Source organism: Phoca vitulina, unplaced genomic scaffold, assembly GCF_004348235.1.
Source record: "Phoca vitulina isolate PV1807 unplaced genomic scaffold, GSC_HSeal_1.0 scaffold22, whole genome shotgun sequence".
NCBI classification, from domain to species: domain Eukaryota; kingdom Metazoa; phylum Chordata; class Mammalia; order Carnivora; family Phocidae; genus Phoca; species Phoca vitulina.
The window spans coordinates 26,406,090-26,420,438 of record NW_022589725.1 but is presented as its reverse complement, the minus strand read 5'-3'; positions in this window follow the sequence as shown (position 1 = coordinate 26,420,438).

The following is a 14,349-nucleotide window of genomic DNA, read 5'->3' as shown; positions in this document are numbered from 1 at the left end:
CACACTCCTTATTCATCCAACAAACATTTGTGAAATGCTTACTATATGCCAGGCATGTTGCTAGGTATTAAGAATACAGAGAAAAATAATATGCAGTCATCACTGTGAAAATGCTCACTCTTCTATAGGAGACAGACCTTTAGGTATAGGGATATAAAGAAAAATCTCATTTAAATGTGTATATGAAGTACTTAACATAGCAACAGGGATATGGTAAGCTCACTATAAATGTTAGCTATTATTAACAGCTTAATCCTCTGTTTCCATTCACTGGCTCTCAAAAAAGATAAATTTTTAAGGAAAGAAGACTTTGATAAGTGCCTATGAAGAGCCGATATAAACATGTTAGTCTTCTCTCCCCCACTTAGTGAATGGTTCACAAGGGCATGAGCCAGGCTTTTTGTTTTTATATGAAGGGCCACTCCTTTCTTGACTTCTTCTCTCTTGGATTCTGGGGTACCAAAACCTCCTCTAACAAATAAGAGGAGAAAAACAATATAATTATATCAACAAACACCTAAAAGTCATTTGATAATACTCAGCAACCATCTAAATAAGAATCTATTTAACATAGGGATAACAAGATTCATCTTAAAGACTATCAAAATACAAGAGTATACACCAAATACAGTGAAACAATGAAGCCATTTTGATTCAAAGAAAGAAATAGGGACTCCTGCTTTACCTCTATTATTTCAACATTGCCTTTGAAGTTCTAGCTAAAGAATTAAGATTCTCAAATTATATGATTGATACAAATATTAGGAAGAAAAAAAGACAAAATGTCTTTATTTCAAATTTAACAAACAAGCAGAGTAATAAGAGAATTCAATATGGTAGCTGGATTCAAATAAACATTTAAAAAATCAATAGCATTTTACTAGAGTAACAGCCAATTATTAGTGGACATGAAAAAAATAAATTCTATTCACCAAAGCAATATAAAACTACAAAGTATCTAAGAATAAGTTCATAATAAAGTAAATATCTTCATAAACAAACCTAGAATAAAAGGTATAAAATAAGAATTAAAAACATTTATAATGTCAATGTTTTGTGGTGACTGTTGTAAACTGGCAAATGATTTTAAAATTCATAAGAATAGGAAGGCAAATTTCTTTGCAAAAAAAGAATACTGAAAGAGCATTCCCCATCAGATATTTTAACAGTCTATAAAGATGCCATAATCAATACAGCATGATATGGCTACTTGAATACACAAAATATCAGTAAAAAAGAACAGAGTCCAGGGACATCTGGGTGGCTCAGTCGGTTAAGTGTCTGCCTTTGGCTCAGGTCATGATCCCAGGGTCCTGGGATCCAGCCCCACATCGGGCTCCTTGCTCAGCGGGGAGCTTTCTTCTCTCTCTCTCCCCCTCTTGTCTTTCTCCTGCTCGTTCTCTCTCTCTCAAATAAATAAAATCTTTAAAACAAATAAAAATTTAAAAAATTTAAAAAAAGAACAGAGTCCAGAAAATATGTACCCAGAGGATACAATATATGACAAAGTTGCATTTCAAACCATTAGGAAAGCATCATTTACTTATTAAATGACACTGATCCTTGGCATCTGTGTGGAAAAAGTAAAGTTAAACTCCTATCTCACACTATATAAAAAGTAAAAAAAAAAAAAAAAACTATAATTAAAAATATTAAATGACAAAAGGTAAAATAACAGCATTAGAAAATAGACTATTTTAAGAACTCTGAGGTAGGGAATATTCCTTAAGCAAAACAGGATACTCAAGACATTTAAAGGGTTTATAAAAATTGCACTTTGATTTCCATGTAAATTTCAGTTTTTTCAGAATTAGTTCTATAATTAAATGGATTTTATTTCTATTTTTGCACTATATTGTAGAATATTCCACTTGATCTACAAAATTAATTCTGCATGATAAGCAACAAGATTATTTTCTTTTTCAACTTATCTGTTGAGTTTGGTCGTATTTTCATTTTTTTTTTTTTTTAGTTCCAGAATACTTGGATGGTCTTCTTAAGTACTCACTCTTCTTCCATCTTCATGAGAGCATTTCTTCTTTTTGATGAAGTTCTCTTCCAGTTCTTTCATTATCTCTATTTCAATGGGAGTTTACTCTTTTAGTTACCTAAGTGTTGCTCCTCATCTAGAATATTCTTTAATGAATTGTGAATATCCTTTCCGTTTCTTGCCTGGATGCCTCTTTAGCAAGCATATTTGCTAGACAGATGCCATTTCCCAAGCAGTGTAAAACATACCATGGAAATCCTAGCTGCAGCTGTTCTAGGTTTTGTAGTCAGCACTTTGTGGAAAGTGTTAAACGCATCCATTCTAACCGAGATCTTTTGGTAGGGAGACTTCTCCAATTCATTCAACACACTAAAGCAGCCTTCCTCCAGTTCTTCTATGGTCAACAGGATTAGGAGACCCCTCCAAGAATGACAAGCAGCAAGATTTCTTCACCTGTATTAGTGAAGATAACATTAGCTGCCATAAAATATTTAGTGGTTTTACACAAGAGAAGTTTATCTTGTGCTCATGCAGCAGTCCAATGTAATCGTTTCTTGCTGGTACACAGTCTTCTTCCATGTGGTAATGCAGAGACCCACACACCTTCGCTCTTGTGGCTCTGGCACTCGCTATGTTCTCAGAGGCTTCTATCTGCAGCCAGGGGACAGTTCCCTAACAGACATGGCCTAGAAATGACACATATCATTTTCTTTCACATCCCATTTATGAAAACTAGACAGATGGCCCACTTAGATGCAAGGGAGACTGGGAGATGTTGTCTGGCTAAGTAGCTGCTTCGTGTCAATAATTCTCTATTATTTATGGGGTACTCATACTTCAGTGGACTATTAGATGTATGTGTCACATTATTCTAGCCCTCAGAGTCAAGTCTTCTCTTCTGCCCCTAGTTCTAAGTATCTCATAATACAATGAGACAAGAAACTCACTTACTTTTGACTTGGGAAGTGATGAAAAAGCAAGAAGTCACTTTACAATGAGGCCAGTGAGGAAGCTATCCCTTCTGGCACTTTGAAAAGTATAAAGGCCATAATATTAAGAGTTAGATGAGAAAGCCATAGATAAGCCATGTTTCATAAATTAAAGTAAAAATAGCATAGTATTTTGGGGAGTATTTTATTCAGTAAAAGTGGGAGAAAAAAATTTAAAAGCACCTCTTTATCTAGTAAGAACTAGAAAATTGTAATGGTGGCTGGTAGAAGAACAATAAGAAAGACAGAGTTTGAGACACAAAATATATAACAAGTCCATACAGGAGAGTCATGAAAACTTTGTTTTAATATCATTTTATTCAATTAGGAATAATCTAGACATACCAAAACAAATACACTCAAGTATCAAGTTTTTAGTAAGATGTTGTTGTTGTTGTTGTTGTTGTTGTTGTTGTTGTTTTTAATGTATTCTTACTTCTGTAGCCATTATCGCGCAATTTCTTTATTCTGCTTGGGGATTTCCTTTAAAGAAGCTACTAAAATAAGACCCCACTGACAACTTGTAAACTTAATATAAACTTTAAAATTTTTCATCGTGTGTCAAGCACTTAGGAGATTTAACACAATTATATTTCCTTAACCTAATTTGTTTAATTGATGAATTTTGAGTCTTAGAGAAAAAACTTGGAAGAGTTAAAACAAGGGGTATATTAGGGTTTGTGTGTGTGTATCTGTGTGTGTGTGTGTGTGTGTGTGGTTTAGGGTTTTTTTGTTCGTTTTGTTTTTTTTTAACAAAACTAATTACTATATACAGTATTTAAGTCCTATCAATTAGGACCTGTTTAAACTTTTGCCATGCATCCTAAAGTACTTTGTCAAAACAGGCATCTGCTCAGAGAATTTATGATTTCATATGGTAACTGAAAAGTCTCTAGGATAACTTTAAAGGAACAGGAAAAAAGAAAATACCCATGCAAAGGAATGATGTTTCTCATTCATGTCAAATGATGAAAAGCTTACAGTCAACAAATAAAAGACCTCACAAGGACTCCACACAGCATTTATCACAGCCTCACTCATCAAGACCCAGACCCACTTCAAAACCTTCAAACTAAAAGAAACCCAGCATGAGAAGTTTGCCAACTCTTCTTGCCAAGTTGGCAGAGCCCTAAAAGTTTGAATGGGCTTCTCAATATATAAGATAAAAGCAGGCATTTGGAGCCTGTGAAGCTCCCTGGGCACCATCAGACCTTAGGTGAAATTCCATCAACCAATGCCATTTGCACACAATGTCAGGTATGCAGATGGCACAACAACTTAGGGCTCTGGCTACATGAAGAGTTTTGCTATGAAATCAAGACAGAAAAAAAAAATCCTAAACATGCGGTAGGAAATGTGTTTCTCCTTATACATGATCTCTTTCAGCTTTGATCTTTCACCTCTGGCTACTCTATCCTGTGAGGCATGGGAGGGCAAATTTGGTCTCAGACAAGAACAGCTCCTCTCAAGTCAAGTACACGTGTGCCTGTAAGAGAGACAAGAACAGACTCAAGTGACTGAAATTCCTCCCTGCCCGCTGCTTTATCTACCAGGAAATATTACTTCTGAGCTATTTGCTAGCTTCTGGGCAGCAAGGCCTCTGTTCATTTCCAGATGAGTAAGCACTTAGAATTCTTCTTGACTGACTTTAATGTTCCCTCCCTCTACTCTCCTCTATCCAGTATTTCTTTCATTCATCCAGTCTAACATGGGCCTACTGCCTCCTACACTCTACAGATCCCCCACCTTCACACTTCACCCAGCCCTGCTGTTATCCACACACTGAATCTTGGCCTTCCCTGACAGTGGGAGCTCTCTGACTCTAAGAATCCAATGTTCTTTTTCGTCAGATGTCAGATGACAGATGCAGAATGCTTCCTCATGGACTGGGAAACAAAGGACAACTCACTTGTTATGGGATTTCTACAAATCACTTTCAAGGTTCCCCTTAAGCTTAATTTTTCTTTCAATATATCCTCCTTTTGGAAGGGAAAATCTACCTGTTTGCTCTAGCTAATATCATAGATCATGGGCCTTCACAGACACCCTTCCCTCTGCCTATGTGTTTTAAATTCATTTTTGCCTCTTCGATCTACCCTACTCTTGACCTCCCTAGGAATTTCTGCTAGCTAGTACAGACTTTCTGTTATCGCTCTGTCTTATTAACTCCCATCTCATTTCAAATACAACTGAAATCCTCATTTTTCCCCTTCCAGACTGTACACCTTAAATAATAAATAGGTTGAAAGAAATTAACTCTTTATTGAATTGTGTGGTGCAGTGCTATGGAGCAAGTTAGGATAGAGGTGCCGTGGTAAGCTCTGTACAGAATAAAATTTTATTGTATCTAATTGTTAAAGTATAGTGTCCTAGAGGAGATGATTAAATCAAACTTGCAACAATATATACAACCTTTTTTCAATGTCAGCAACTTTGTATAATTTATGTGGAGATCCTTATACTACAAAATCTAAAAAATACTGGGAGAGCCATTTGATTAATGAAAGTTGTGCTTTTTCATAAACCAAACTCAGCAGACATCATGTTTATATATTCCAAGTGTGGTTTGAAGTTATTAATTAAATTTTATGAGGTGAAATAGCTTTTGGAATGTTTCAGTCTATCTCTAATAAAGGTATTTAAAGCCATTTTCAAGATAAAAAAAGCCAAAAAGACCATAGTTGTTAACTGGACTGGGAATAGTCTTTATTTATATATTTATATATCACATAATATATAAAAATATAAATAATAATTTATACAAATATATTTATACAAATATATAAATATATAATATATAATTTATATTATATATTTATAAAATATACATATATATAAAAAATGTTTCTTATTCAAAATTAACTTTAATCTTCAATTTCACTCCTGACAACTCTTGTCTTCATCACTATCTGAACAGTCTTCCTTAGATAACAAAGTGCATCGGCTCTAAGGAAAAGCAGTTCACTGACAAACAGTTAAAATCTGGCACTCTTCCATTCTGTCTTGCCAAACATCTCAAAGGATGGTGAGGAATAGAGCAATCATGTAGGTAATCTTAAATTATCTTCTGACTTACAAAAAAAGGGTTTACCAACCTGCAGTTCTGAAACTGGTCCCACACAGTCTTGCCATACCATCCATTCCCTGCATCTACCTTTTCCCAGTACTTATCATGCTACATCAGGTTATTAAAAGCTCACCACTCTCGCTTCAGAGTTTCCCTATCAAACTCATATAAAAATAACACACAATGAATAGAACAGAATTTTTAAAAATTAAGTTCCACTTTGTGAAAAATCTTTCCTTCAAGAGGACTTTGTGTATGGAATAGGGAAACTAGACAAATTCTTTGTGCCCTTTTGAAATTAAAAACTGTAATACAGACTGGAAAGTCGGGTGAATATAAAGAGTTTACTCCATTTTTATATCTCTTCTCCTCCTTCATCTTCCATAAACACAATCCAATTATGAGTTCTCCTGAGACAGGATAAAACTCGCTCCAAAGTCATTACATCATTCCATCATTTTCATCATAATCTTGTATGTGATCCAAATTAGTCCCATTTAATGACACTAAAATATTCAGAGAGAGAACTAAAAACTGGCAACTTTTCCACCTCCAATTCCTCATGGAAAGGAGGTAAAGACACACAAGTAAATAAATGTTCTCTTTTGTTTGGTGATTTGTGAGATAAGCATCTAAATTTTCATGTGTTTCTTTATTAATCTCAAAATATTTACATTTGTATTTACCAAGGAATCACACAATATATTTTGAACACTCAAAAGGCATTTTTCTTGGGCGCCTGGGTGGCTCAGTTGGTTAAGCGACTGCCTTCGGCTCAGGTCATGATCCTGGAGTCCTGGGATCAAGTCCCGCATCGGGCTCCCTGCTCAGCGGGGAGTCTGCTTCTCCCTCTGACCCTCCCCCCTCTCATGCTCTCTCTATCTCATTCTCTCTCTCAAATAAATAAATAAAATCTTTAAAAAAAAAAAAAGGCATTTTTCTTTTAAATGTAGCTTTCTATTGGCATTAGGCTTAGAGCTAAAGAGAAACTGCTTTTCATCTGACTACATGTCCTGATTGAATGTAATCCTTGAGCAAGTTCAAAAGACTGCTGTAAATCTAGAAAACTTAAGCACCATTGCTAAGATAGTTGAAAGCATGAGACTGTCTCAGGAAATCAATCTGTACTCTAAAACAAAAATTTTTTACCTAGACATGGATTTTTTCCTCACATTTCTTAATGGCTGTTTTGCCAATAAAGATTTTTAAAAGGGAATTTAAATATAAAGCTGAAGTAAAATCTAAGGTTTTAAAATCTGAACATCTAAATATAATTACATTAACTTTCCTTTGTTTTATTAGAGCATATAAATAAAAATATGGATAAATACATGATTGACAGAAGTTGTTCTGAACAAGAATCTAACTGATTGCAGAATCTTAAAAACAACACATTAATATTAAATAGTAACAACAGCCAATATTTGTTTAGTACTTATCATGTGCCAGGACTATTCTCAGCATTTAACTTGTATGAACTCACTTCATTCTCACACAAATCTGAGAGACAGGAATTATATTCAACCTCATTATAAATGAGGAACTGAGGCAAACAGAAGTTTAAGTCACTTGCCTCTTATCAAACAGGTGGTATGAAATGAAGCCTGGAAGCAAGTCTGGGTTCAGAACCCACTCTTTCAACTACTGCATAATATACACAACATAATTTTTGTTCATCATATAGTTATTCTTTTAGAGACACATAGTCTGTCACATATTGTAAGCTTCTAATGGGCAGGAACTCCATTTTATTCATCTTCCTGTACGCAGGCACTAGAAAGTATACAGTTAGTTAATAAAAGACATTCCAATTTATTCTGGGCCCTGCTAAATAATTTTGGATACACATTCTAGTTTATGGTTTTATTGTCCTAACGTTAAAATGTTAAATGTATGCAAGGAATAAACAATGCAATAACTTTAATGAAAACCAAAATAAGGAGAAGGAAAAAAATATTTACAAAAATTCCACTAACCCTAATAGATCAAGCATCTCTTATTTTTCTATGTTCACTTACAGTTCTTCCCATTTGTATAATTTGTTTTGTGGTACTGAAATCACAATGCACAGTGAGTACTTTCATATTCTGTTATTTTATCACTAGATACAGGATTTTACATAGTCTGAAAAGTATAAATTTGAATGATTGCATATAATTCCATAGAGTGGAAGCATATCTATTTTTTTAATTAATCCCCTACTAAGGGACATTTAGGTTATTTCCATTTTGTAGTCTTAAATATAATGCCGTAAGAAAAAAAATGGATTGATGCATGGATAGATGTCTACATAGACAGAGGTGTGATAGGACAAATATAGTCAAATATCAATGGTAGATCTGAGTGGTGGACATATGAGAGTTCACTGTGAAATTCTTTCAACTTTTCTATGTGTAATTCAATATGTAAACTTTGCTCTAATATATCCTCATTCTGTACCCTTGTTCATGCTATTGTCATCATATGTAGCCCACTTATGCATGTTATAAACCAATCTTATATCTTTTAAAGTTAATAGAAGAAATGAGAAAAAAATATATTTATAGTCTTTAATATCAACCCACATATTTATCATGTCCGGGGTGTGTGTGTGTGTGTGTGTGTGTGTGTGTGTGTGTGTGTGTGTTTGTATGGTTTCACATTACCATCTGGTATAGTTTTCCTTCAGCCTGGGGACTTTAGTATTTCTGTTGAGCATTTCTTATAAGAAAGGTCTGCAGTATTTGTTTATCTGGGAATGCCTTTATTTCACCTACATTTTTAAAGTTTTGTAGGTATTGGATTCTTGGCTGAAGGGTTTTTTATTTTGGGGGAGTTTTTTGGCACTTTGAGTATGTTATTTTATTACCTTTTGGCCTCCATTATATCAGAAGATAAATTAACCATTAATCATATTGATGGTCCCTTGCATATGATGACTTATTTTTCTCTTGCTGCTTTCCTCGTTTTCTTTGTCTTTCACCAGTTTTTTGTTGAGTAGATCTCTTTGTATTTATCTTACTAATGGTTCTTGTGGTTCCTGGATGTGTGGATTCATGTTTCTCATCAAATTTGATAAGATTTTGGCCATTATTTCTTCAAATATTTATTCTTTCCCTCTTTCTATTCTCTTTTGGGACTCCCATTACACACATGTTGGTATGCTTGTTCTTGTCCCACAACTCTGAGGTTCTGTCATTTTTCTTCAATTTTTTTTTCCTCTCTGTTCTTTAGATTGGATAATTTCAATTGATCTATATTCACGTTCAGTGACTCTTTCTTCTGACATCTTTAACCTGCTATTAGATTTCAGGGCTGTCTTGGGGTTCTTTCAGTTACTGCACTCTTCAATCTAGAATATGATCATTTCTATCTCATTATTGAGAATCTCTGTTGATTCACTGTCATCATACTTTCCTTTAATTATTTAAACACGTGCCCTTTAGCTCCTTGAATATACAGTTGACCCTTTAACAATACAGGGGTTTGGGTGCTGACTCTTCACACAATCAAAAAACTGTGTATAACTTTTAACTCCCCCAGATTAACTGCTAATAACCTACTGTTGACCAAAAGCCTTACTAATAACATAGTCAATTAACACATATTTTGTATGTTATATGTATTATATACTGTATTTTTATAATAAAGTAAGCTAGAGAAAAAAAGATGTTACTAAGAAAATCATAAAGAGAAAATACATTTACTGTATTTATAAAACAAAACTCTATGTAAAAATGGACCCACCCACTTCAAACCCATGTTGTTCAGGGGTCCACTGTATTTATAACAGTCCTCCTGAATTATCTGTGTGCTAAACTGGTCTTCTGAGAACACTCACTGACAGTGTCTACCAATTGCTTTTTTTGTTGCTGTAGTAAAATATATATAACATAAAATTTACTATTTTAACTGTAAGTGCACAGTTCAGTATCATAAAGTACATTCATGTTGTTATGCAACCATCACCACCACCAATCTCCAGAACTTTTCATCTTCCCACGTTGAAACTTTGTACCCATTAAATAATAACTCCCCATTCCCCTGGGCCCCTGCCAATCACCATTTTACTTCGTGACTGTATATTTCTTCTTGAGTATCAGTTTCCCATTTCTTCTCATGTCTATCTTTTTTTTTTTTACAGGAAATTTTGGGTAATATATTGTGACAACTCTGGAATCTGACTATTTTCCATCTGAAGGTTATTGTTGTTGGGAGGTTTTTTTGTATGCTTGTTTTGTTTAATAACTTACCTGGGCTAAATTTGTGAAATATGTTTTTCCTATGGTATTTTTCTCTTATATCTTTGCTTAGGTTTTTAAATTCCTGTTTTTGTTTTTAATCCTAGCTTGCTAAGGGTTGCCCGTTTCATTGTAGTCTAGTGTAGCCAATGATTAGACGGTCATCTTGCTCAAACACCATTGACCGAGTTAGGCTTCCATTCTCTGCTGATAGATCTTTGTGTGGGTAGGAGAGCATAATCAAAGCTCAGACTATTTTCAAGTCTTCTCTGGCTTTTATATTCTGCTGGGCCTTGTGTGTCTTCTATGCACGTAGATACAGCCTCAGTATTGGCTGGGAGTATACAAAAATCTTGGAGCCTCCTTGGTCTCCACTGCACATGTGTTCAGCCTCAGCCAGAAATATGCTTGTTCCAAACAACCACAACCTCAGGCTCTGACCCTTCACCTGGCCAAGATCTTGACTTCCACTAACAACTCTGCTGGGCATGATCATCACCACATCCGAGTCAAGCAAGTCTCTTTTGACCACGGCAACACAGCCTGCCCCTTCCTGAAGAACTTCCATACCAACCAAAATAGTAAAGAAGAGATGGGAGCAAGAATGTCAAGATTTCCACTATTCTTATCTGAAGTTCAACAACTTTTGAGGCATAAATTCTTCTCAGATTGTTGTATTCCATGGTTTGATTTCCAGAGATCTGAAATGGTTGTGGGGTGTTTTTGTCCAGGTTTATAGTTGCATTTTGGGTGGGCGAGGGCTGGGGAGAAGAGGATTTACCAACCTCCTCACTGTAATATAGCCTGAAGTCTGCTCTTTAATCGCTTAACTTTTAGAGGAGAAATTCTCAAAGTGTAGTCCTCAGATAGGCATGTCAGCCTCAGCAGGGAACTTGTTAGAAATGTAAATTCTTAGGCTCCACCCCAGACCTACTAAACCAGAAACTCTGGATATGGGGCTCAGTAATCTGTGTTTTAACAAGCCCTTTAGGTAATTCTGATTGCACACTAAAGTTCAGAACCCTAATTCAGAGCATATTTAATAATAATTCTTGTTGTTCTCTATTTCAAGGGAAAATGACCAAATATAAGACCTTGACAGATATTTTATCAAAGTCATTTTGTGTGATTTGACAAAGGATTTGTGAAGCATTGTCATATCCTTTGAACTCTTAGGTCCAAAGACTGACATAAATTTTTTTTTTTAACTTTCAGGCCAAAAACTAGTGTTGCCTGATTATGTACAAAGAAGAACTAGACGGGATTTAAGAGTACCAACCTGAATTTTGTCTAGATGTACTACTGTGCTACATTCCAACTTATGGGAGCTGAGATTTAGTACTATTGCCTTTTCAAAAATGTATGGCCAATACGACAGTTTTTCTTCACTAAAAAGACTTGGCTGTACCAAGATAATGAAGACATATTTTTGCACAACTGGTATGTATGTTCCAAAAAGCTGCATTATTTATAGACCTGCATTTGAAAAGCAGGAGGCCATTCTTCTTTCAACCAAAAGTATCCTTAAAGTAACCATTTTGTAATTAGTGGTCCTTTTATCTCCATGAATACATGTTTAAACAATGTTTACTGAGAAAACTTCAGAACTGCCTGTAATATATAATGTACTTATGCAAAGTTTTAAATGAAACAATATTATCTATTATTTATAGATATATAGGTATATAGAACTATGACAAACAGAAAGATGTACATCAAATGCATGATAATGACTGTCTCTGTGTGGAGGAAAAATAAAACTGGGAAGATAAGTCAAATAGATTTTCAGTTTTATACTGTTTTCTTTAAAAATATGACAAAATCCTCACAGATTCTGAGTACTGGAAATATTATTTCTCAGGATGAAGTATAGAACTCTTGGGTTAAAGAATGGACACTGTAGCTTACCTGAACTGAGGGACAATTCTCAGAAGGGAAGATAAGCTTAGTAATTACAACTCTGAGGGTTCACAGCTATTTCCAGAGAATGAGAGTTAGACATAGGGATGAGACATTGGAGTTCAAGAATAAAATTTGTTATCCAGAGAAATCAAAAGAGGAGAGTTTTTTTTTTTTTTTTTTTTTTAAAGATTTTATTTATTTATTTGACAGAGAGAGACAGCAAGAGAGGGAACACAAGCAGGGGGAGTGGGAGAGGGAGAAGCAGGCTTCCCACAGAGCAGGGAGCCCGATGTGGGGCTCGATCCCAGGACCCTGGGATCACGACCTGAGCCGAAGGCAGACACTTAACCAACTGAGCCACCCAGGCGCCCCTAAAAGAGGAGAGTTTGAAGACACATAAATTTATGGCTATGTCTTTATACCCATAATTAATTCCAGATTAATTTAAAATCATGAATTAGTGGTGTAATGATTAAAAGATGGGGATGTCGAGTCAGAGAGACTCAATAAAAATACTGGATCTGCCAATATGTTGCCAGCCTAACCTCTCTGAACTTTCAGTCTTTCACCTGTGAAGTGAGAGTAATAGTACCCATCTCCTAGGACTACCGATAGGATTAAAGGAGATGATCCAGGTACCAACCTTCGTAGAGCCAGTATCCCATAAAGGTTAGTTATTAGTAGCGTTCCTTGATTCATCAGTCCAACATTTAGTTTGTCGGTGCCTGTATATGTCAGATACTCTTCACAGTTCTGAGGATACAGCAAATGAACAAGACAGACACAGCCCATGCTATCACAGAACCTATAATTTAACAGGGAAGAGAGACAGTTACCTAAGAAAACACACTAACTTTGATGGAGACACAGCAGAAAGGGCTGCAGTCCTAATGTGTCTAGGCCATGCAGAAAGGTCTGCTGGAGAACTACTAAATGGAGATCTAAAGGATGAGTAGGAATTTATCTGACAAATAGAGCAGGGGACTCTATTAGACTAATAGACATGTAGAATTATTCCTAGTTTAACAAAACCCAACTAGTGAATTACATTTTTTACAATTATAGTCAAAATGAAACTTGGAGATTTACAAATGTCTTTGTGAACTATGTCCTACAAAGCTGACCCTGGAGGTATGGACATCATGTATATATCACATTTGTGAATCTGAGCCCTTGGGTGTGCTCAACCTACAGGAAGCTGCAGAAATTGGCATATTTAGTTTACCAGAGGCTTTTGTGCTCCTTGCAACTATTTATGAGATTTTTTTTTTTTTGCCAGAAATAACCCTGCAGCAGAAGCAGAGGAAGTGTTTTAGCTACAAGCTCTTGACACATCACCTCTTGCTTATCATCTCTGAGAGAATGCTCTGATGTTGTACATTTTTCCATCCTCCTTCTTCTTCCTCCAAATTGTTCACAGTTGAATCCACTGACATTCCCCACACATAAGTTCTGTTCATCCCTGTTCCAAAAGCCAGTTTTTGTACTCAGATACTTCAGGAACTGGAGTTTGACTTAGGTTACCTTCTCAGACCTAGAGTTTGGATACTGACCTCAGTGCTGACCCAAGGGCTCCAGACTGGTGCCCAGGTCTCTGCAAATGCCATTGAAATCCAGGATGAGAGGCCTGATGGGTCTCCTCTGCAGTCCTCCAAGTTTGAGGACACCACCCTCCTCCACTCTCTTACATGTTCAGTTAGCTTTTGCTGGATTCCTCCTTTCCTCCTCCTACTTCTAGGCCTGGCTGCCTGCTGGCCAAACACATTAAATGGGCCATCAATTCTGTTTTGTAGGATCCCTTGCTCCTCCCCAAGGCCAAGTAATTGCCTGAATAGGGATATCCTACTAGTTCTTGTTCCTCTTTCAGTGCTTTGAGAGATAGCCTCAGCAAATGTCCTGTTCTAAAGGATATGTTTAGCTCAGCTTTTCCTGGCCTGGTAATATTGCATGAAGCTGGAATATTTAATACTCTAGGATATAATAATTTCTGACTCTGGGCACTTAAATGGTTGAAAGAACGGTTCCTTACAACCACCACTACAAAGTATGAAATGAACTGCTGTTAGAATAATCTTCTGTCTATATTTACATGTAAAATCTTTGGGTTTACTTGGGGTTAACCAAAGCATAATTAGCTATATTATCTTCCAACAAGAGAAACTCTTCTCTACCACACAGAGG